The following is a 25,235-nucleotide window of genomic DNA, read 5'->3' as shown; positions in this document are numbered from 1 at the left end:
CTCCGGTACCGGGGGTGCTTGCGCCTCCGGTACCGTCGAGTGAGGCGCCGGCTGGCCCCTTGCCCGGGGTGAGGTCTCCGACATCGGTGCCGCTTGCGGTACCGACTGCGGTAGCCTCCCAGGAAGGCTCCCCGACGACGTCGGCGGAGGGAGCTTCGCCGGTGCGGGCGAGGGAGTCTACCTCTCGACGCTCCCACCGTGGCTGTGGTTCCACGGAGTCGAGCCGGGCACGGCTTCAGACACAGGTCCGCGAACTTGTGTCTGATACCGATGGTGAGGCTTCGTGGGAGGAGGAGGAGGACATCAGATATTTCTCTGACGAGGAGTCTGATGGCCTACCTTCTGATCCCACTCCCTCTCCTGAAAGGCAGCTTTCTCCTCCCGAGAGTCTGTCTTTCGCTTCCATTGTCCGGGAGATGTCTACGGCCATCCCCTTTCCGGTGGTTGTGGAGGACGAGCCCAGGGCTGAAATGTTTGAGCTCCTGGACTATCCTTCTCCACCTAAGGAAGCGTCCACAGTACCCATGCATCATGTCCTAAAAAAGACATTGCTGGCGAACTGGACCAAACCACTAAGTAATCCCCACATTCCCAAGAAGATCGAGTCCCAGTACCGGATCCATGGGGACCCAGAGCTGATGCGCACTCAGTTGCCTCACGACTCTGAAGTTGTGGATTTGGCCCTAAAGAAGGCCAAGAGTTCTAGGGAGCATGCTTCGGCGCCCCCGGGCAAGGACTCTAGAACCTTAGACTCCTTTGGGAGGAAGGCCTACCATTCCTCTATGCTCGTGGCCAAAATTCAGTCTTACCAGCTCTACACGAGCATACACATGCGGAACAATGTGCGGCAGTTGGCGGGCTTGGTGGACAAGCTCCCCCCTGAGCAAGCCAAGCCATTTCAGGAGGTGGTCAGGCAGCTGAAGGCGTGCAGAAAATTCCTGGCCAGAGGGGTGTATGACACCTTTGATGTTGCGTCCAGGGCTGCTGCTCAAGGTGTGGTGATGCGCAGACTCTCATGGCTGCGTGCCTCCGACTTGGAGAATAGACTCCAGCAGCGGATTGCGGACTCGCCTTGCCGTGCGGATAACATTTTTGGAGAAAAAGTCGAGCAGGTGGTAGAGCAGCTCCACCAGCGGGATACCGCTTTCGACAAGTTCTCCCGTCGGCAGCCTTCAGCTTCTACCTCTACAGGTAGACGATTTTTTTGGGGAAGGAGGACTGTTCCCTACTCTTCTGGTAAGCGTAGGTATAACCCTCCTTCTCGACAGCCTGCGGCCCAGGCTAAGCCCCAGCGCGCTCGCTCTCGTCAGCAGCGTGCGCCTCAGCAAGGCCCCTTGGCTCCCCAGCAAAAGCAAGGGACGAGCTTTTGACTGGCTCCAGCAGAGCATAGCCGACATCCAAGTGTCAGTGCCAGGCGACCTGCCAGTCGGAGGGAGGTTGAAAGTTTTTCACCAAAGGTGGCCTCTCATAACCTCCGATCAGTGGGTTCTCCAAATAGTCCGGCAAGGATACACCCTCAATTTGGCCTCAGAACCTCCAAATTGTCCACCGGGAGCTCAGTCTTACAGCTTCCAACACAAGCAGGTACTTGCAGAGGAACTCTCCGCCCTTCTCAGCGCCAATGCGGTCGAGCCCGTGCCATCCGGGCAAGAAGGGCTGGGATTCTATTCCAGGTACTTCCTTGTGGAAAAGAAAACAGGGGGGATGCGTCCCATCCTAGACCTAAGGGCCCTGAACAAATATCTGGTCAAGGAAAAGTTCAGGATGCTTTCCCTGGGCACCCTTCTCCCCATGATTCAGGAAAACGATTGGCTATGCTCTCTGGACTTGAAGGATGCCTACACACACATCCCGATACTGCCAGCTCACAGACAGTATCTGCGATTTCAGCTGGGCACACGTCACTTCTAGTACTGTGTGCTACCCTTTGGGCTCGCCTCTGCGCCCAGAGTGTTCACAAAGTGCTTGGCTGTAGTAGCAGCGGCACTTCGCAGACTGGGGGTACACGTGTTCCCATACCTCGACGATTGGCTGGTGAAGCACACATCCGAGGCAGGAGCTCTACAGTCCATGCAGATGACTATTCGCCTCCTGGAGCTACTGGGGTTTGTGATAAATTATCCAAAGTCCCACCTTCTTCCAGTGCAGAAACTCTAATTCATAGGAGCTCTGCTGGACTCTCGGACGGCTCGCACCTACCTCCCAGAGACGAGAGCCAACAACTTGTTGTCCCTCGTCTCGCAGGTGCGAGCGTCCCAGCAGATCACAGCTCGGCAGATGTTGAGATTGCTGGGCCACATGGCCTCCACAGTTCATGTGACTCCCATGGCCCGCCTTCACATGAGATCTGCTCAATGGACCCTAGCTTTCCAGTGGTTTCAGGCTGCTGGGGATCTAGAAGACGTGATCCACCTGTCCACGGTTTTTCTCAAATCCCTGTATTGGTGGACGATTTGGTCCAATTTGACTCTGGGACGTCCTTTCCAAATTCCTCAGCCACAAAAAGTGCTGACCACGGATGAGTCTCTCCTGGGGTGGGGAGCTCATGTCGATGGGCTTCACACCCAAGGAAGCTGGTCCCTCCAGGAACGCGATCTGCAGATCAATCAATCTGGAGTTACGAGCGGTCTGGAACGCTCTGAAGGCTTTCAGAGATCGGCTGTCCCACCAAATTATCCAAATTCAGACAGACAACCAGGTTGCCATGTATTACATCAACAAGCAGGGGGGCACCGGATCTCGCCCCCTTTGTCAGGAAGCCGTCAGCATGTGGCTCTGGGCTCGCCGTCACGGCATGGTGCTCCAAGCCACATATCTGGCAGGCGTAAACAACAGTCTGGCCGACAGGTTGAGCAGGATTATGCAACCTCACGAGTGGTCGCTCAATTCCCGTGTAGTGCGACAGATCTTCCAGGTGTGGGGCACCCCCTTGGTGGATCTCTTCGCATCTCGAGCCAACCACAAAGTCCCTCAGTTCTGTTCTAGGCTTCAGGCCCACGGCAGACTGGCATCGGATGCCTTCCTCCTGGACTGGGGGGAGGGTCTGCTGTATGCTTATCCTCCCATACCTCTGGTGGGGAAGACTTTGTTGAAACTCAAGCAAGACCGAGGCACCATGATTCTAATTGCTCCTTTTTGGCCGCGTCAGATCTGGTTTCCTCTTCTTCTGGAGTTGTCCTCCGAAGAACCGTGGAGATTGGAGTGTTTTCCAACCCTCATCACACAGGACGAGGGGGCGCTTCTGCATCTCAACCTCCAGTCTCTGGCTCTCACGGCCTGGATGTTGAGAGCGTAGACTGCCTCTTTGGGTCTGTCAGAGGGTGTCTCCCGCATCTTGCTTGCTTCCAGGAAAGATTCCACTAAGAGGAGTTACTTCTTTCTATGGAGGAGGTTTGCCGTCTGGTGTGACGGCAAGGCCCTAGATCCTCGCTCTTGTCCTACACGGACCCTGCTTGAATACCTTCTGCACTTGTCTGAGTCTGGTCTCAAGACCAACTCTGTAAGGGTTCACCTTAGTGCAATGAGTGCATACCATTACCGTGTGGAAGGTAAGCCGATCTCAGGACAGCCTTTAGTTGTTCGCTTCATGAGAGGTTTGCTTTTGTCAAAGCCCCCTGTCAAGCCTCCTACAGTGTCATGGGATCTCAATGTCGTTCTCACCCAGCTGATGAAACCTCCTTTTGACCCACTGAACTCCTGCCATCTGAAGTACTTGACCTGGAAGGTCATTTTCTTGGTGGCAGTTACTTCAGCTCGTAGGGTCAGTGAGCTTCAGGCCCCGGTAGCCCAGGCTCCTTACATCAAATTTCATCATAACAGAGTAGTCCTCCACACTCACCCTAAGTTCTTGCCGAAGGTTGTGTCGGAGTTCCATCTGAGCCAGTCAGTTGTCTTGCCAACATTCTTTCCCCGTACTCATTCCTGCCCTGCTGAACGTCAGCTGCACACATTGGACTGCAAGAGAGTATTGGCCTTCTATCTGGAGCGGACACAGCCCAACAGACAGTCCGCCCAATTGTTTGTTTCTTTTGATCCCAACAGGAGGGGAGTGGCTGTGGGGAAACGCACCATATCCAATTGGCTAGCAGATTGCATTTCCTTCACTTACGCCCAGGCTGGGCTGGCTCTTGAGGGTCATGTCACGGCTCATAATGTTAGAGCCATGGCAGCGTCGGTGGCCCACTTGAAGTCAGCCACTATTGAAGAGATTTGCGAAGCTGCGACGTGGTCATCTGTCCACACATTCACATCTCATTACTGCCTGCAGCAGGATACCCGACGCGACAGTCGGTTCGGGCAGTCAGTGCTTCAGAATCTGTTCGGGGTTTAGGATCCAACTCCACCTCCCTAGGCCCATGTTTTTTCTGTTCCAGGCTGCACTCTGTTAGTTGGATAAATTGTTAGGTCAATCTCAGTTATGTCCTCGCCGTTGCGAGGCCCAATTGACCATGGTTGTTGTTTTGAGTGAGCCTGGGGGCTAGGGATACCCCATCAGTGAGAACAAGCAGCCTGCTTGTCCTCGGAGAAAGCGAATGCTACATACCTGTAGAAGGTATTCTCCGAGGACAGCAGGCTGATTGTTCTCACAAACCCGCCCGCCTCCCCTTTGGAGTTGTGTCTTCCCTTCTCTTTGTCTTGCTACATATGAGACTGGCCGGCATGAGTCGGTTTCGGGCGGGAAGACGCCCGCGCATGCGCGGTGCGCATCGGCGCGCGAGGGCTAGCAAAGGCTTTTGCTAGTGAAGATTCCGATTGGAGGGGCTGCCGTGGACGTCACCCATCAGTGAGAACAATCAGCGTGCTGTCCTCGGAGAATACCTTCTACAGGTATGTAGCATTCGCTTTATTTTAAAATGTATAAGAATTACAAACAAGTCGTAGCAAACCCAAATTTGCTATTTTCCAAAAAGTACCTTAAGGTCCATATGTTAAATGGAGCCCATCTGTGTTCAGCTACAGTAATTTAAGTGATTTGAATACTGGATGAAGAATCAATTTATTTTTTTTTATATACATATTTTTTTTATTTGCAAATTACATTACAAAACTGTTGTATCAAGAAATTAAGTGTATAAAAGAACTTATAAGAAAAATAAAAAAGGAAAACATTTAACAATATTTATTTGTTGCATTTGTACCCAACATTTTCCCACCTATTTGCAGGCTCAATGTGGCTTACATAGTACCGTCAAATGCGTTTGCCCAGTTGGTGGATAACAAATACAAAGTTGTATAGTGATCATATGAGGTATAAGTGGAGGGTCGGAATGGATGAAGATTGTTTGTTGTCCTGTTCAATCATAGTCATGCTGTGTTGGTAGGTGAAGAGGGTTACGTGGGGTTGTTGAGGTAGGCCTTTTTGAAGAGGTTGGTTTTTAGTGATTTCCTGAAGTTCAAGTGGTCGTGGATTGTTTTCACAGCTTTTGGGAGCCCATTCCATAGTTGTGCGCTTATGTAGGAGAAGCAGGCTGTGTAAGTTGTTTTGTATTTCACTCCTTTGCAATTTGGGTAGTGTAGGTTTAGGTAGGATCTTGACGATCTGACTTTATTTTGTTATTGGTAAGTCTGTAAGGTCTGTGATGTATCCTGGGACTATGCCGTACATGATTTTGTGAACTAAGGTGCAGATTTTGAAGATCTGTTCTTTGATTGGGAGCCAGTGCAACTTTTCTTGGAGGGGTTTGGCACTTTTCAAGCATGTTTTGCTGAATATCAGCCTGGCTGCTGTATTTTGGGCGGTCTGGAGTTTTTTAATGAATTGTTCTTTGCAGCCCGCGTAGATTCCGTTGCAATAATCTGCATGGCTTAGGACCATTGATTGTATTAGGTATCGAAAAGTTGCTCTGGGAAGAAAGGTTTTAATCGTTTGAGCTTCCACATTGAATAGAACATTTTGTTTGTTACAGAGTTTACTTGGCTCTCGAGGGTAAGGTTGCGATCGAGTGTGACACCGAGTATTTTCAAACTGTCCAAGGTAGGGAGGGTATGTCCTGGAGTATTTATGGTTGTGGGTTTGTATTTGTTATATGGAGAGGATGAGGCAATCTGTTTTTTCGGTATTCAGTTTCAGTTGGAATGAGTTTGCCCAGGAGTCCATGATGTTCAGACTACTGTTGATTTTGTTGGTTATTTCTGTCAAATCATGTCTGAAGGGGATGTATATTGTAACATCATCTGCGTAAATGAATGGGTTAAGGCCTCGGTTGGATAAGGACTGTGCCAGTGGAATCATCATCATGTTGAAGAGTATTGGTGATAATGGTGATCCTTGAGGTACTCCACAGACTGCTTTCCACGGTGGTGATATGTTTGACTTTGATTTTACTTGGTAAGTTCTGGTGGTTAGAAAGCCTTTCCAGTTAAGTATGTTTCCTTCAATCCTAAAGTGGCCTAGTATTCTTAGTAGTATGTTATGGTTTACCATGTCGAATGCGCTCGACATGTCGAACTGGAGGAGGAGTATGCTTTTGCCTGTGGCAATCTCCTACTTGAATTTTGCCAGGAGGGTGACTAGTACAGTTTCGGGGCTATGGTGGGATCGGAATCCTGATTGTGAATTATGTAGTATGGAGAACTTGTCCAGGTATTCTGTAAGCTGTTTAGTCACGAAGCTCTCCATCATGTTTACTACTAATGGGATAGACGCAACTGGGCGGTAATTGGTGATATCGTTTGTGCTTTTCTTGGCATCTTTTGGTATTGGGGTGAGTAGGATGTTGCCATGTTCCTCAGGGAAGAGACCTTGTTGTAACATGAAGTTTAGATGGGGTGTAAGGTCTGCTATGAAGCGGTCTGGGGCAGACTTGATTAGATGACTGAGACATGTATCCAGTTTGCAGTGGGTCTTGGCGAACCTGTGAGTCGCTTGTGTAACTGATTCGGTGCTGAGGAGATTAAATGTTGTCCAAATGCGGTCAGCTGGGTATCCTTTGGAGGATGGGTCCAGATCGTTGAAGAAGATTGTGGTGAGGAAATGTGCTGCATAGTTTTATTATTTTTTCGTTAAAGTAGTTAGCAAGTTTGTCTGTGGGTGCGATGTCTGTGTTGGTTGTAGTGAAAGGGGTGGTTTCTAGTAACTTATTTACGAGTTGGAATAGTTTCTTCATATCTTTGTTGTCCAGTCCTAATTTGGTTTTGTAGTAGGACCTTTTGGTTTGTTTTATTGCGTATTTGTATTTTCTATGTATTTGTTTCCATGCGTTGAGTGTGTGTTCATATTTTGTCTTTCTCCATACTCATTCAAGTTTTCTAGATTGTGTTTTGAGTTTTTTTAGTCAGTCATTGAACCAAGGTGTATAGTGTTTTGTCTTTTTGATATTTTTGTTTTTAAGGTTGCTATTTTGTTTAGTACGCTGTTGCATCTGCCATCCCAGTGGTTGAGATAAAGTAGTGGAATCAGTGCGTGTTGTCCTTTCGTTGTCGTTTATTTGTTACCAGAATATTTGTGGGTCGATTTGCCCTCTTGTAGTGTAAGTAGTACGTTCTGGTGTACTGTTTGAGCCCTTCTTCTGCCAGTTTAGAGTTAGGTTCAGTTTGTAATGGTTATTCCAAGGTATTGCTGTCCATTTGATGTCTGTTGTTGTTACAATCAAAAAGCTAATACTCAGTACTTTTTAACACTATTTAGCCCACAAAATATGGGGGGACAGATAACGTAATAAGCAGGGAACATAAAAGGAAGAAATAAAAAGCAAAACAGAAATCCAACTGAAAGCAGGCATCACTTACTACCAGACACAGAGTCTTGCAACCTATACTGCTAAAACGGAGGGTTCAGACACTATTCCCTCAGAAGTACATTTTTTACTATTCAGAAAAGATCTAAGCTGTTGAGAGACAAAACTGTGCATTTTTATATTTTACTAAACACTTGCAAGGAAATCTTAACTGAAACATCACACCCAGAGCTAATGTCTCTTGGCGCATTGCCAAAAACAGTTTTTGCCCATTGGGTAATCCTAGAGAGGTCAGGAAAAATCCATAGTTTCTATTCCGCAAACACTCCTTGGAGTCTTCTGAAACTACAAACTCATCAATGAATTTAAACCTTGTTCAGATATAAGAGTAACTAACAAAGTAGTTCTATGTACCACGGCAGTTGCTGCTTGGAGGAGTCCAGACGTATCCAAGCTATCGTACGAGGTCTCTAAAACATTCACATCATTCCCAAATTCACATGTAGACATTGGTTCCTTCTTTTTTGACAGAAAGTATATTTACCATGTTGGTGGTATAGCATCCAAAGGGTATTCCAATACCTCCACAAGAAATCTCTTGAAAGTCTCTAAAGGAGAAACTGCTCTTATCTTTGGAGAATTCAATAATCGTATATTAAGATGTCTCGCTTGATTTTCCAATTTTTCCATTCTTCTATGTATTACTTCTTTATCTTTAATTATAGCAACTTGAACTTCTTTTATTTTCTCAGTCTCAGCCTTTATCTCGCTAACTAGTTCCTGAAATTCCTTTATACTACCTTTGTTTGACAAAGTTAAAATTGACGCAGACTGAACCAAAGTTGAAAGTTCTAATGAACACTTCTGAATAGAAGCTTCCAATTGATTCAAAGTTTCACCCAACAATTCTAGAATAAAGAATTTAGAAGACGATAAACCAGGGGAACTCCATTCCTGGAAGAACAGAGAGAGCATTATCTAAAGATGACTCTGTTGTTCCGACTCTCACACTTCCAGGGGAAATTCCCTCTGTATCACCCTGGTGTCTCTCACAGGCTGCAACAGAACTCATGACAGCCCCCTCTTCGACAGTGGAAAGTACCGCTTCTCTTTCCGGCCTCTCCACAGTCCACGTCATGGTTTGTGTTCACCGAAGCACTGGGGGAATCTGGTCTGAAGGGGAAAGAGGTGGTTCTTCCCATAGGGGAGAGTCTCCCTGGATCTCACCCAATACTGGGACTTAATTCCCCTCTTCCAGTCCATCCTGCTTAAAAAGAACAAACAAGTCGAGTTTCTGTTGTTGAAGTGGGGTAGAGCTGGTCTCGGGGGGGGGGGGGGGGGGGGGGGGAGGGAAACACCTGTACTTTCCCTTTACGTTTCAAAGGCATTTTCACCAAGGAAACGGAGAGCTCTTTCTTCTGTGTCTTCTCAGTCGGTCATCTTGCTCCCTCAAGTTGCTTATTTTGTGTGAAGTAAACCTAAAGCACAGAGCTAAGCATGCCAAACAAGAGCTGCTGGAAGAGCTCTGGTGTAAAATTATTCACAAGTATGGGTCGAGGGAAGACTGTAAGAAAATTTCAATTTGAACATCCCTCGGGCTATTGTCAGGTCCATTATATAGCCAGTGTAGTGAAAGTAGTTTAGCACCAAAAAGAGACCACCTCAGTCAAGCTGCTGTTTTGAAGTCAGTAAGTGTGGGTTAACGAAACTGCTAAAGGGGGGGAGGGGGTCACTGTTCATAATTGTCAGGCTTTCAAGGCAGAAACTAGGTTCATGAGCCCTTGGGCCACTGCCATGGAGCAGCAGTGGTAGGCAAAACCACCCCACACCAGAGACAAGGCAGAACTCTGACAGAAACAGCTAGACTTCACCTGCGCTTGACCGCCCTTCCCCAGGAGTTGAGCCCCTGGGTGCAGGTGGCCGGCAGGACTTACCGGACAGGGCAGTCACTGGATACCAACTAAGCTGAACTCAGAGGGTCAGATGGGAAAGGAATATACATGGGCAGCAAGGCAGAAAACTGGGCTAGGACTCACAGACAGACAATACTACACAAAGCAAGAAATGGACAAGTTAAAGGACAGGAACTGAAAGCTGCCACGCAGCCACTGAAACAGGATACAAATACTGACAGACAAGAGACAGCACTGAAAGCTGCAGAGCAGCCACTAAAACAGGGTACAAATACTGACAGACAAGAGGCAGGACTGAAAGCTGCAGAGCAGCCACTAAGCAAGAGACACAGACAAACAGAAACTAGACAAGGAATACAGACCAGAAACAAGACTAGGGACGTAAGCAATAAACCTAAGCTAAACTACACACAGATAACAAGGAACTAAACAAGAAACCAGACTAGGCAGAAGTGCAACAAAGCACCAACAAACCAGGGACCTTAGACGATGCAAAGGCCAACTCAGAAGGTTCCAGGTGGTAATAAACCCATCAGCAGCTGAAAGTGAGCTGCAAGAATCATGAGGCAGCTACGGGTGAGGCTAGCTGCCAAACTTCAAACCAAGTCTGGAGGGCTGGAATAACTGGACCAGAAAGAAAGTCTGGAAAGTCTATGGCAGCCACCGGTTCTGGCCACCAGAGGGCAAGAGGAACACAAACCAAGACACAGGCAGAAAGCATACTGAAGCACAGAGAGGCTTAACATACACAGGTGCAGTATAGTGGAGTAATCAGAGCCATGCTGGAAGCAGCCAGCACACAGAGACAGAACTAACTCAGGAAGAACGGACAGAAGCCAGCTCAGAAGCTGACCGCCGGAAATAAGGTGAGTCTGAGAGGGGTCACGACCACAATCATGACAACAATATTACTTTAAAAGAACGACAGAGGCTCCTGGGTGAGTTGGGGGAGAAATGTTGACTCTTCAAGATTGCTCTATTAATATATCCTGTATGTTAGAGTATCAAGAGAGAAGCCCGCACATGGGAGAAAGCTTTGTGGATTGATGAAACCTAACTTTGGTTTCAGTGGTATGAAACACAGCACATCACCCTGCTAACACTATTCCTGCAAAAGAGCATGTTATGTTGTGGTGATACTTTGCAACAGTAGGCATAGGGAGGCTTTTGAAAGTAGAGGGAAAGATGGATGGTGCAAAGTACAAACAAATCTTAAAGGAAAACCTGTTATTTTGCCATAGACCTGGGATTGGGCAGATTGTTCACCTTTCAGCAGCACAGTACTTCTAAGCACAAAGCAAAGCTTGGCAAGAGAAAAATGAATATTCTTCAGTGGCCCAGTTAAAGCCCAGTAGAAAATCTGTGACAGAGCTTACCAGCAGTCAGCAGTTGATCCCCAGCCAATTTGAAAGAGCTTGAGAGATTCTGTGAAAAAGAAGCATGGATAAAGGTGACTTCCACCAAGGATTGAACCAAGGAGTATGAAGAAAACCTTAGCAATCAAAACTGTTAGGTTTCTTAATTTTTGAATATTTAAGTAATTGTTCTTTCACATTGGAAGTGAGTATTCTGAATTGTGTGGGGTTTTTTTTAAGAAAGCAGAATGTGATAAATTTCTACAGGTGTGAAGATACTTGCTAGGCATTATAAACCATTACAAACAGCATATCATCTTTGAGAGCGGAGGTAGAACTAGATAGCAGACACATAACATTGGTGCTCTGCATATTACCTGCTATTTTTTCCACACTATGGACAAGAGAAAAGGGAGAGCCAATGGTTTTCCATCCAGCATAGGCTTCTCTTCAGTGTCTGGGCCAATGGATTCCTTCATTGTGTGTGTGGCTGGTGCATGTCGAGACCCCAAGATGGTGCTGCAAAAAGACACCCCAGTGGAAGGTGGATTGACATCTTCCTTAGCTGGAGAAACATCATTGAGCCCCAAGGTATAGATGAAGCAACTGGGTCAGTCAGGCAAGGCTCAGCTCCTATTGGTGACACGATAACCTGGATGCTGCAGGAACTGTTGTTCTCGAGAGGTTATAGGAGAACAATCATCTACTGCTAAGACACTAGCTATGAATGGTGAGAGAATACCCCCCCCCCCCCTCCATTGGTGTGGAAAAATCTAGTGCTCCTAAAGCAGCTGTATATACTCTGGGAATTACTATATTCCAACTTGTTAAACCTGCTCTAGTCTTAGAATATGGCTTACCATTGACAGTCTGAGTTAAGGCCCTGTCAGGGCAGTTCAGACATATATTGGTCAGCTTGGAAAAGTTATCTGCCTCTTTATCTGTTCAAGAAATGGAATTGGTGAACCATAAAGAGAGACTGGCTTCCTTCCTTTTTTATTTTATTTATTTAAAACTAGTAAAAGAGACCCGTTTCCAACAGAAAGGAAACGGGTGCTAGCAAGGTTCCAGGGCCCCCTCCCTAACTCCCTCCCTCCCTCCCTCTGTCCTCCAAGTTCCAGGCCCCTCTACCTGCCTCCCTCCCTCTCCTCCGAGTTCCAGGACCCGCCCCTCCTCCCTCCTTCCCCCTCCTCAGAGGCTGTCAGTCCCCTAGGTGAAGAGTGGTCGGGATAGTTTAAGTCCTTCTCTCCCACACAGAGAGAGGTTGTGACAGGACGAAGGGGTCTGTCTGCCCGGGGAGGCGAGCGAGAGAAGGGCAGTAGTGTGCTGCAGACGCAGTCATTTGACCCCCCCAGCGGCTTCTGTCCTCTCATCTCCCGAGGGAAAGTTGAGCAGGAGAATCTCTGGAGAGCAGTGGGGGACGAATCACCTGAAACCAGCAGCCGAGGCAGAGCCCGATGAACTGACAGGATCCAGTGCTGTTCCCAGAGGCCCCGGCCCGGCGAGAGCCCGCCACCGAGCGCGCACGCGCCTGCAACTCTGCAGACACGCGTTGGCTCTGTACCTGGTATCGCCGGTGCCAGGCGCTCAGTTCATCGGGCTCTGCCTCGGCTGCTGGTTTCGGGTGATTCGTCCCCCGCTGCTCTCCAGAGATTCTCCTGCTCAAATGACTGCATCTGCCGCACATTTCCGCCCTTCTCTCGCTCGCCTCCCCGGGCTGACAGATCCCTTCATCCTGTCCCGATCCCACACAGGCTGGTCCCAGCGCGCTCGGGTGGAAGTGGGTGGGAGGTCATCGCTCGCTCCCTTGCTGGATAAGGTGTTGAAAGTGACCCTGCTCTCTATTCAGGGGTCCACCCGTGCTTGAGACGCGTCGTGGTTTCCCGGGCAACACGGTGACGTCACCGGAAGGCTTCAGACATTACGAACTGGGCTTCAACTTCCTGCCAGTCAGCTTCAGAACATTGGAGGTGCAAATTATTATAGCAGATATTTATAAACTGCTCTGTCCCACTGTTCTAAGCGGGGTACAAAAGACATACATAATAAAACATGAAATGATATCAATCATACAGTAAACAATACAACATTAAAACCAGCAGCTGCTAAGAAATCAATATCAAAGAAGCATTATTAATCAAGTGCCTGTGAATAAAAAAAAAAGTGGTGCTACATAACTAATTTGGTAATGTTCTAGATCCATTCTCCATCAACTTGCAACATTGCAGTTCGGTGGGAATCCGATCTAATCTGCTTACAAGAAAAGGAATGTCAAGCAACAGTTTTCCTTCCACTTGCAAACTAGGTTGAGGGCAGTGGCATTCCTAGGCTGGCTGACACCCCCCCTCGGGTGCATTTTTACCTGCTGGGGGAGGGGGTGCCGCGCGCCTGTCGGCTCCGAGTCCACTCGTTCCCTGCTGCTCCCTCTGCCCCGGAACAGGAAGTTAAAATGTGGCAATTGCATCAAATTACCCAGCACTTTAAAAATCAACATCAAGACTTTGAATCTAATTCTCCATTCTCCGAGGACAAGCAGGCTGCTTGTTCTCACTGATGGGTGACGTCCACGGCAGCCCCTCCAATCGGAATCTTCACTAGCAAAGTCCTTTGCTAGCCCTCGCGCGCCCGCGCGCACCGCGCATGCGCGGCCGTCTTCCCGCCCGAAACCGGCTCGAGCCGGCCAGTCTTCTTTTGTCCGCACTCGGTACGGTCGTATTTTTCGCCGTGTCGAGCCCCGGAGAGTCGACCTCGCGCGTCCATATTGTGAACGTGTTTTTTCTTCGGAAAAGTTTTCCTGTACTCGGGAAGTGCTCCGGAACCCCTCCACCGGGTTTCGTTTCAATCCTCCCCGTATTTCCAGCTTTTGGCCCCGATAAGTTTTCTTTCGTCGTCGGGGTAGGCCTCTTTTCGGCCTCGGTCGAGATTTTTCTCCCTCTACAGTTTTTGGTGCTCTTTTTCCGTCATTTCGGACTTTGATTTCGCCGGCGTGATTTTTCCGCCCATGACATCGAAGCCTTCCAGCGGCTTCAAGAAGTGCACCCAGTGCGCCCGGGTTATCTCGCTCACTGATCGACACTCGTCGTGTCTTCAGTGTCTGGGGGCCGAGCACCGCCCTCAGAACTGTAGTCTGTGTTCCCTGCTTCAAAGGCGGACTCAGGTAGCGAGACTAGCCCAGTGGAACGTTTTGTTCTCGGGCTCTTCGTCGGCATCGGCACCGGGATCTTCGAGTGCATCGACGTCGTCAGCGTCCAGACCATCTTCCTCGGCCGCCCTTGCATCGAGTGCATCGAGGCATCGGGCCCCTGCATCGGCGCCGAGACATCGGATAGCTGCATCGACGTCGGTGGTACCGGGACCTCGTCTGCTGATGTCGTCGGACGGTGGTGCATCGTCAGGAGTGCAGGTGAGGGCTGTCCATTCCCCTGCTGGTGGCGGTGAGCCTTCGGGTGGGTCTCCTCCCACCCTGAGGGCTCCTGCGGTACAGCCCCCCCGAGACCGACCTTCTTCGGCCTCGGCCCCGAGGAAGCGACGGATGGATTCTACGTCCTCCTCGTCGGTGCCGGGGAGCTCCGGTGACATGCTTCGGAAGAAGTCGAAGAAGCATCGACACCGGTCTCCTCCCCGCGTCGGCACCGAGAGCTCTGGGTCGCCGAGGGATTCGGCACCCAGCAGGCATCGGCACCGAGAGGACCGCTCACCCTCTGTCCAAGAGGTGTCGATGCGCTCCACTCTGGACAGCCCGGAACAGCCTCCTCGCCCGGAACAGGTCCTGACGTCGACGCCTGCATCGACCTCACAGCCTTTCTCTGCAGCCGCTCTAAACGAGAGCCTCCGGGCCGTTCTCCCAGAGATTCTGGGAGAGCTGTTGCGCCCTACCCCTCCGGTACCGGCGGTGCTTGCGCCTCCGGTACCGTCGAGCGTGGCGCCGGCTGGCCCATCGCCCAGGTTGAGGTCCCCGACCGCGGCCACCTCCCAGGAAGGCTCCCCGACTACGTCGGCGGAGGGAGCTTCGCCGATGCGGGCGAGGGAGTCTACCTCTCGACGCCCCCATCGTGGACGTGGCTCCACTGAGTCGAGCAGGGCGAGGTTGCAGACACAGGTTCGTGAACTTGTGTCTGACACCGAGGGTGAGGCCTCGTGGGAGGAAGAGGAAGATCCTAGATATTTCTCTGACGAGGAGTCTGAGGGTCTTCCTTCTGATCCCACTCCCTCTCCTGAAAGACAGCTTTCTCCTCCCGAGAGTCTGTCTTTTGCTTCCTTTGTCCGGGAGATGTCTACGGCCATCCCCTTCCCGGTGGTTGTGGAGGACGAGCCCAGGGCTGAAATGTTTGAGCTCCTGGACTATCCTTCTCCACCTAAGGAAGCGTCCACCGTTCCCTTGCACCATGTCCTAAAAAAGACATTGCTTGCGAACTGGACGAAACCATTAACTAATCCCCACATTCCCAAGAAGATCGAGTCCCAGTACCGGATCCATGGGGACCCAGAGCTGATGCGCACTCAGTTGCCTCACGACTCTGGAGTTGTGGATTTGGCCCTAAAGAAGGCTAAGAGTTCTAGGGAACATGCTTCGGCGCCCCCGGGCAAGGACGCTAGAACCTTAGACTCCTTTGGGAGGAAGGCCTACCATTCCTCTATGCTCGTGTCCAAGATCCAGTCTTACCAGCTCTACACGAGCATACACATGGCAGTTGGCGGGCTTGGTTGATGCTCTTCCCCCTGAGCAAGCCAAGCCTTTTCAGGAGGTGGTCAGGCAGCTGAAGGCGTGCAGAAAATTCCTGGCCAGAGGAGTTTATGACACTTTTGATGTTGCGTCCTGGGCCGCTGCTCAAGGTGTGGTGATGCGCAGGCTCTCATGGCTGCGTGCCGCCGACCTGGAGAATAGAATCCAGCAGCGGATTGCGGACTCGCCTTGCCGTGCGGACAACATTTTTGGCGAAAAAGTCGAACAGGTGGTAGAGTCTCTCCACCAGCGGGACACCGCATTCGACAAATTCGCCCGCCGGCAGCCTTCAGCTTCTACCTCTACAGGTAGACGATTTTTCGGGGGAAGGAAGACTGTTCCCTACTCTTCTGGCAAGCGTAGGTACAATCCTCCTTCCCGACAGCCTGCGGCCCAGGCTAAGCCCCAGCGCGCTCGCTCTCGTCAGCAGCGTGCAACTCAGCAAGGCCCCGCGGCTCCCCAGCAAAAGCAAGGGGCGAGCTTTTGACTGGCTCCAGCAGAGCATAGCCGACATCCAAGTGTCCGTGCCGGGCGACCTGCCAGTAGGAGGGAGGTTGAAAGCTTTTCACCAAAGGTGGCCTCTCATAACCTCCGATCAGTGGGTTCTGCAAATAGTCCGGCAGGGATACACCCTCAATTTGGCTTCAAAACCTCCAAATTGTCCACCGGGAGCTCAGTCTTACAGCTTCCAGCACAAGAGGGTACTTGCAGAGGAACTCTCCGCCCTTCTCAGCGCCAATGCGGTCGAGCCCGTGCCATCCGGGCAAGAAGGGCTGGGATTCTATTCCAGGTACTTCCTTGTGGAAAAGAAAACAGGGGGGATGCGTCCCATCCTAGACCTAAGGGCCCTGAACAAATATCTCGTAAAAGAAAAGTTCAGGATGCTTTCCCTGGGCACCCTTCTCCCCATGATTCAGCAAAACGATTGGCTATGCTCTCTGGACTTGAAGGATGCCTACACACATATCCCGATACTGCCAGCTCACAGACAGTATCTGCGATTTCTGTTGGGCACACGCCACTTCCAGTACTGTGTGCTACCCTTTGGGCTCGCCTCTGCGCCCAGGGTGTTCACAAAGTGTCTAGCTGTGGTAGCAGCGGCACTTCGCAGGCTGGGAGTACACGTGTTCCCATATCTCGACGATTGGCTGGTGAAGAACACGTCCAAGGCAGGAGCCCTGCAGTCCATGCAGATGACTATTCGCCTTCTGGAGCTACTGGGGTTTGTGATAAATTACCCAAAGTCCCATCTTCTTCCAGTGCAGAACCTAGAATTCATAGGAGCCCTGCTGGATTCTCGGACGGCTCGCGCCTATCTCCCAGAGACGAGAGCCAACAACTTGTTGTCCCTCGTCTCCCGGGTGCGGGCGTCCCAGCAGATCACAGCTCGGCAGATGTTGAGATTGCTGGGCCATATGGCCTCCACAGTTCATGTGACTCCCATGGCCCGCCTTCACATGAGATCTGCTCAATGGACCCTAGCCTCCCAGTGGTATCAGGCCGCGGGGGGTCTAGAGGACGTGATCCACCTGTCCACGAGTTTTCTCGAATCCCTGTATTGGTGGACGATTTGGACCAATTTGACTCTGGGACGTCCCTTCCAAATTCCTCAGCCACAAAAGGTGCTGACCACGGATGCGTCTCTCCTGGGATGGGGAGCTCATGTCGATGGGCTTCACACCCAAGGAAGCTGGTCCCTCCAAGAACGCGATCTACAGATCAATCTTCTGGAGTTACGAGCGATCTGGAACGCTCTGAAGGCTTTCAGAGATCGGCTGTCCCACCAAATTATTCAAATTCAGACAGACAACCAGGTTGCCATGTACTATGTAAACAAGCAGGGGGGCACCGGATCTCGCCCCCTGTGTCAGGAAGCCGTCAGCATGTGGACCTGGGCTCGCCGGAATGGCATGGTGCTCCAAGCCACATATCTGGCAGGCGTAAACAACAGTCTGGCCGACAGGTTGAGCAGGATTATGCAACCTCACGAGTGGTCGCTCAACTCCCGAGTGGTGCGCCAGATCTTCCAAGCGTGGGGCACCCCCTTGGTGGATCTCTTCGCATCTCGAGCAAACCACAAAGTCCCTCAGTTCTGTTCCAGGCTTCAGGCCACCGGCAGACTGGCATCGGATGCCTTCCTCCTCGATTGGGGGGAGGGCCTGCTGTATGCTTATCCTCCCATTCCTCTGGTGGGGAAGACTTTGTTGAAACTCAAGCAAGACCGAGGCACCATGATCCTGATTGCTCCTTTTTGGCCGCGTCAGATCTGGTTCCCTCTTCTTCTGGAGTTATCCTCCGAAGAACCGTGGAGATTGGAGTGTTTTCCGACCCTCATCACGCAGGACGAAGGGGCTCTTCTGCATCCCAACCTCCGGTCCCTGGCTCTCACGGCCTGGATGTTGAGGGCGTAGACTTTGCCTCTTTGGGTCTGCCAGAGGGTGTCTCCCGCATCTTGCTTGCTTCCAGGAAAGACTCCACTAAGAGAAGTTACTTCTTTCATTGGAGGAGGTTTGCCGTCTGGTGTGACAGCAAGGCCCTAGATCCTCGCTCTTGTCCTACACAGACCCTGCTTGAATACCTTCTGCACTTGTCTGAGTCTGGTCTTAAGACCAACTCTGTAAGGGTTCATCTTAGTGCAATCAGTGCATACCATTACCATGTGGAAGGTAAGCCGATCTCAGGACAGCCTTTAGTTGTTCGCTTTATGAGAGGTTTGCTTTTGTCAAAGCCCCCTGTCAAGCCTCCTACAGTGTCATGGGATCTCAATGTCGTTCTCACCCAGCTGATGAAACCTCCTTTTGAGCCACTGAATTCCTGCCATCCGAAGTACTTGACCTGGAAGGTCATTTTCTTGGTGGCAGTTACTTCAGCTCGTAGAGTCAGTGAGCTTCAGGCCCTGGTAGCCCAGGCCCCTTACACCAAATTTCATCACAACAGAGTAGTCCTCCGCACTCACCCTAAGTTCCTGCCAAAGGTCGTGTCGGAGTTCCATCTGAACCAGTCAATTGTCTTGCCAACATTCTTTCCCCGTCCTCATTCCTGCCCTGCTGAACGTCAGCTGCACACATTGGACTGCAAGAGAGCATTGGCCTTCTACTTGGAGCGGACACAGCCCCACAGACAGTCCGCCCAATTGTTTGTTTCTTTTGACCCCAATAGGAGGGGAGTGGCTGTAGGGAAACGCACCATATCCAATTGGCTAGCAGATTGCATTTCCTTCACTTACGCCCAGGCGGGGCTGGCTCTTGAGGGTCATGTCACGGCTCATAATGTTAGAGCCATGGCTGCGTCGGTAGCCCACTTGAAGTCAGCCTCCATTGAAGAAATTTGCAAAGCTGCGACGTGGGCTTCTGTCCACACATTCACATCCCATTACTGCCTGCAGCAGGATACCCGACGCGACAGTCGGTTCGGGCAGTCAGTTCTTCAGAACCTGTTTGGGCTTTAGGATCCAACTCCACCCCCCGAGGGCCCTGTTTGTTCTGTTCCAGGCTACACTCTCAGTTAGTTGGTAAATTTTTTAGGTCAATCTCAGTTATGTCCTCGCCGTTGCGAGGCCCAATTGACCATGGTTGTTGTTTTGAGTGAGCCTGGGGGCTAGGGATACCCCATCAGTGAGAACAAGCAGCCTGCTTGTCCTCGGAGAAAGCGAATGCTACATACCTGTAGAAGGTATTCTCCGAGGACAGCAGGCTGATTGTTCTCACAAACCCGGCCGCCTCCCCTTTGGAGTTGTGTCTTCCCTTAAGAGTATTGTCTTGCTACATACTGGACTGGCCGGCTCGAGCCGGTTTCGGGCGGGAAGACGGCCGCGCATGCGCGGTGCGCGCGGGCGCGCGAGGGCTAGCAAAGGACTTTGCTAGTGAAGATTCCGATTGGAGGGGCTGCCGTGGACGTCACCCATCAGTGAGAACAATCAGCCTGCTGTCCTCGGAGAATACCTTCTACAGGTATGTAGCATTCGCTATACATTGGAAGCCAATGTAGTTCTTTTAAGGTTGGGGTTATATGCTGAAAACAAAAACTGCCAATCACCAACCTAGCAGCAGCATTTTAAGTAAGTTACAAGGCACACAAAATCAATTTAGAAAGACCCAGATATAGAGAATTACAATAGTCTAAACTAGGTGAAATCATTGCCTGTAAAACAGTGCCAAAATTATCAGATAACATTCTTTAATCTCCTCAACTCAGTCTATAAAAAGCCTTATGAACTACACAACTTGGGTTTTAAGCGAGAACTTGGTCGAACACACATCCTAAATACTTGCATTCAGTCTATTTCAGTGTCATCAAATTTAACAGATAATGGAAGTTTCATTGGGACCAATTCACTTGATAAAATCAAAATGTGTTTTATTAATGTTCAACTGGAATCTATTAACTTTCATCCATGGTTTTACCATCTGCAGACACAACAAGAAAGATACAGTGCTCTCAACTTTAATAAGAAAGTAAAATTGTATTTAATCGGCATAAAGTCGATATTGTACACCTAGGAAAGAGAGAATCCTACAGATGAGGATGAAATACAGGTAAGAAAACTGAAAAAAAGCAGATCCATGTGGCACACCTGTGGTGATAGGTATCCAGAACATTCTTGAAAATACAATCTATAGGAAAAGAGTGGAACCAATCCCATACTGTGCCACCAATTCCTAATGATTTTAGCCTTTCCATTTAGTTTAGTTCTTATATGCACCTGATGGAGTGTTTCTTGATTTGATTACTCTTGCTTAGTTTGATCTCTGCTTTTCCATATTTGGAGGAGTTTGAGATTATTTGCCTTTTTTCCTCCTGAAGACCTTTCTTGTTTTGCCTTATTTGTCTTTAATTTTCAATATGTTTGTAACTGTTATCTTTAACATTTTCAAAAAAAAAATTGAATATAATCTCTTATTTAAACATCCAAGTTTATTAAAAAATATTTTCTACTCTGCTCTACGGGAACGCCTTCAGAGTGGCTTACAGACTAAAAAAAAAAAAAAAAGGAGGTTTTGAGGCAGAGAGAATTAACGTAACACTAGTCTATTTCCCTTTACATGTGAAATTTCTCTCCATAGATTTCACATTGCAATTCGTTTCTTGCAGAACTTTTATTCTGTTTGATTCAGTTCCTTTTTAACATAGCGTCACTTCCACTCCAGTTTGTCCTAACCTATAACTGTGATATACTATGTACCCAAGTATCAATGTCTTATTGGTTATCCTCCTCACTGTACGTCTCTGAAATGCCTATTGTAACTGGCTCTTTTAGTGCATCTGAATATAGTTGATATGGAGACCTATATGTTGTACCACAGAACTTTAATGTGCAATTTTAAAAGTAATAAAAGGATTTGGTCAGTAGTTAGCATTCTTTTCTACCTGAGGTTTCCAATTTATTACCAGAGTAATTGAATGATTGAATATTTTGACACACAACAAACAGGACTTAATAAGGATCTGGGTTTTCTAACCCATTATAAACCATAAGCTGTATTTCTCTGTTTATTACCCTCCTCTCACCTACCAACACCCATTCTGTTAGAATATCAATGAAATGCTTTGATGTCCCCATGCATACCCCCACCCTCCCACTCTGTCAAACTGTCATAGTAATGCTTTGATGTTTCTCTTATATATACTATCTGCTACCACATTTACTTATTTCCGATCTGACGAAGAAGGGCAACCTTCGAAAGCTAATCAAGAAATGTATTAAGTTATGTCCAATAAAAAAGGTGGTATCTTATTTTCTTTTCCATGTTTTATTTTGTTTGATTTCTATTGATAACCTTTAAGAGTGGACTAACACGGCTACCACACCTCTTTACCAGAGTACACACTCCAGATTCGTTTACACAAAGTACTCCTTACACCATATATATCTTGAACTTATTTATTATATTACAGGTGCCTGTTTATTTCCACTAACCTCGAAACTCACGTTCTCACGACACATTCACAATACTCACAATACTCTTGATATGATAAATAGCTATATCATATTATCATTTGATCCACCGTTTAGCTTTTACATTCACATTCTAATATAGAACAGCAGATCCACGACTGTTTCAATTCCTTATTTCAAACCATTTCAAATCGGTGCCTCCAGATCTATATCAGGCATCCTTCTTAGGCACAGATTATAGTGCTTGCTAATGTTTATGCTGATCTGTCAGTTCAATTCATTAAACTCAAAGTTCAAACGTCTTTGTAAACCGGGTAGCTGTGCTGAAAGGCAATTTGAGACTGTGTTCCATGCAGAACCCCGCCTAGCATCTCTAACTTCTGACCTGTCTCTGTCATGGCGTCATATTTATCACCACAACTCTTTCTCTTTTTCCCTTCTTTGCTTTTCCCCTTTCTCTCTTACACTTCTAAGAAATTGATTGTTTGCTGACTTGATGTATGTTTTTACAGACTGTTGTAAGCTACATTGAACCTGCCCGTGGGTGGGAAATTGTGGGATATAAATGCTGTAAATAAATAAATATGAAAATGCTATAAAAAAATACACTGTTCTGGATTAGTGGGTGTAAGACTACCTGCCCATCATTTCTATTTATTCCATTTAAAGAAATATTAAAGGAAATATATATGTCAAGCAGTTGTCTTCATGATATGCAAATCTGCTTGTAAATTATTATATGCAGTAATGTAATTTTTATGGGTTCAGCTGAGTTTCTAGCACATGAGTACGACCTCTCTGATGTCCTTGTATAATTCTCAGCCAGGTAATTAAAACCTTATGTAATGGAATGTAACCCTTGATATCAAGACAGCCAGGAAAATAAGGCCATGTCTTCATTACCAGAGTTCTTCAAAACTTTCAAACAAATACTGCATAATGACCTTATTTGAGATAGTATTGTGTGGTTTGCCAACCAAGCTTTGGGTTGAAAGGTGATGTAGTTTTGAGAGAGATGTCAGCTCAGGTTTTATGATCAGCAGATCATGGCATTCATTTAGCTAACTTATGGCAGGTCACTTTTGGTGGGAAAAGAGGAAAACCATTGTGAGCCTTTGGGAAAAATCATCAATTTCTTTTATACTACTCATTCACAAGGGTTTGGAGCAATCCCTCTCCTCCTTGTTACTCTTTCTGAATCCCTTCTTCATACCTGATCCTGTCTCTTCCTTCTTTCACTCTTGTGTCCTTCCCCCATCCCTCAAATTCCCCACCTATAAAACTCCCAGAAGAGCAAATTAAGTTCTACAAAGAGTAAGGTTGTGAACTACTTAGTGTTTTTATTATGCCAAATAAATGATCTAATATGCAAAATGATTCCAACTTATGAAAGCATGTATGCCTCTCCCCGGCAAACATGTCTAACCTAAACACCCTACCACCGTACAGTGCAATAAAGAATGCGAGAACATACCTAACTCTCCACTTTCCCAATTGTCAAGGCCTGAAATACAAATGCACATGCGCAATGAACTTTGCCTACGTCTGCACCAAAGTCTGGACATTCTTACCAAAAAACATAAAACTAATAACCCAACTATGTTCAGAAAACACCCCTATTCAAATCTCTCCTCTCAGATGACATCACCTAGTACAACAGCATACAGGACACCACTCCCAACTTGAACATGATTGATATAACTGGAGTTTTCTGATTGAACAATACTGTTCACACCACATCGGTTCTATGTAAACTGTTGTCTGTTAAGCTAATTGTAAACCACATTGAACCACCCACCAGGTTGGAAAATGTGGGGTATAAATGCAATCAATCAATCAATATTCAAAAATTCGAAATTTTAACTCCATTGCTTGTAATGTTACACTGGCTGCCAATTAAGACTAGACTGTTCTTCAAAACCAGCATTCTAATCTTCAAAATACTGTTCAGCATGTCCCCTGGTTGATTTATTACCAAGAAACGCAAACCTAGGAACCAGGAGCTACTTTCTACTACACCTAACCAATTGCAGCAACATTACCTACAAATCCATCCTCACAGCTGTGTTTAGCTACCTTGTTTCCAAATGATAGAACTCAATTCCCAAAGCCATAAGAGGCGTTAACAACTATCTCCAGTTCACAAAACAACTAAAAACACATCTATTTAAGGAAGCTTGTGATTAACCACGTAAGTCACTAATTGTTCCTCAATACGTGTAATTGAATATCACATTGTAATCCCTCTTGATAATTGTAAGCCACATTGAACCGAAACTTGTTTTTGGATAATTGTGGGATATGAGATTGTATAAATAAAAATAAATACATTTGATTTCATATTTACCAGTTCCATTCCACTCAGGATTTTATAGACCTCTAAATTGCTAAATTTCAGTCCACAATAATGCTTCAAGACAGGTCATGATGTGTGCATACAGAACCATATAATAATGAAACTTCTAGTTCAAATATTGACGGTGCTAATACTTAAGATCTAGCAGATAGCATAAATAAAAAAACCTGGAAACTGCAGCATTAGAAATACTTCTGTTTAGGGTCCGTTATGCATCATACAGTTCCATATTCCCCACAAGGGACCCCGTTTCGCCGAATTGAAACATTAAACTTGAATCATATTCCTTCATTAAAAACTAACCTGTTCAAAAAGGCATACCCTACTGACCCAACTTAAACGCCTGTACCCTGCAACACAACGAAACCAAAGTTCGTATTGGACATATAATAACTCTTCCTCTCTACGATTCCCTAATGTCTGTAGACACGAACCTTATTCTTCCACAACATTACTGTATTTGTTCATACTGGAATTGGCAAACGCCTGTACGGTACTATGTAAGCCACATTGAGCCTGCAAATAGGTGGGAAAATGTGGGATACAAGTGTAACAAATAAATTTTTGTCGATTGGATTATTTTGATTTTGTGTGGTTGTGTTTTTTTGTGACCAGTGATAGTGGTTTTTCCTGGTGTTTGATATCGTTACACCCCTGGTTATTTGGGGATTTTCACTGAGGGCTTTTTCTTAAACATTTTCTGGGAGAGGGTGTGTACTTTATCATTGTGTTTGAGGTGGGCATTTTACATTTTTGGTTTGGATTTCCAATTTTTTTGAAATCTAATTTAATTTATCCATTATACTGTTTACAAATTTACAATTTATGTTAACATATTGCATTTTGTGTGTTCATTCTGGCCAGGTGGATGATAGTAGTACCCCATCACTATTCTTTCCCTTCACATGTAAAATTCTATCTATATTCCACATTGCAATTTGTTTCCTGCAGAACTTTTATTCTGTTTGACTCCATTCCTTTTTAACATAGCATCACTTCCACTCCAATTTATCCTAGCCTATCACTGTGATATAGTACATATCCTAGTATCAATGTCTAATTGGTTATCCTCTTCCTACTAGGTCTCTGAGATGCCTATTATATCTGCCTCTTTATTTAGTGCTATATATTCTAACCCTCCCATCTTACATCTTATGTATCTAGTTTTCAAAGTATGTTTGTTTGGTTTTTTTGCTTATATCTACAACCTACTTAGCAGTTGGCAGGGATAATTTGCAATTTTTAATCCCTTTGTTCTTCCTTTTAAGACACCTGGCTTACTTTTTGCCTTTATTGCAACCGCTCTTGGGATGCCT

The 25,235-nt window shown here is 47.3% G+C and overlaps 1 protein-coding gene across 3 annotated transcripts in view; it reads left to right on the top strand.

Annotated features, from left to right (window-relative positions):
* CDK13 (cyclin dependent kinase 13) overlaps nucleotides 1-25,235 on the top strand; it is a 297,924-nt gene that overhangs the window by 175,520 nt on the left and 97,169 nt on the right. The window lies entirely within an intron of this gene.

Source organism: Microcaecilia unicolor, chromosome 1 (genome assembly GCF_901765095.1).
Source record: "Microcaecilia unicolor chromosome 1, aMicUni1.1, whole genome shotgun sequence".
NCBI lineage: Eukaryota > Metazoa > Chordata > Amphibia > Gymnophiona > Siphonopidae > Microcaecilia > Microcaecilia unicolor.
The sequence above is the reverse complement of the archived record's forward strand: the minus strand, read 5'-3'. Positions and strand labels throughout refer to the sequence as shown.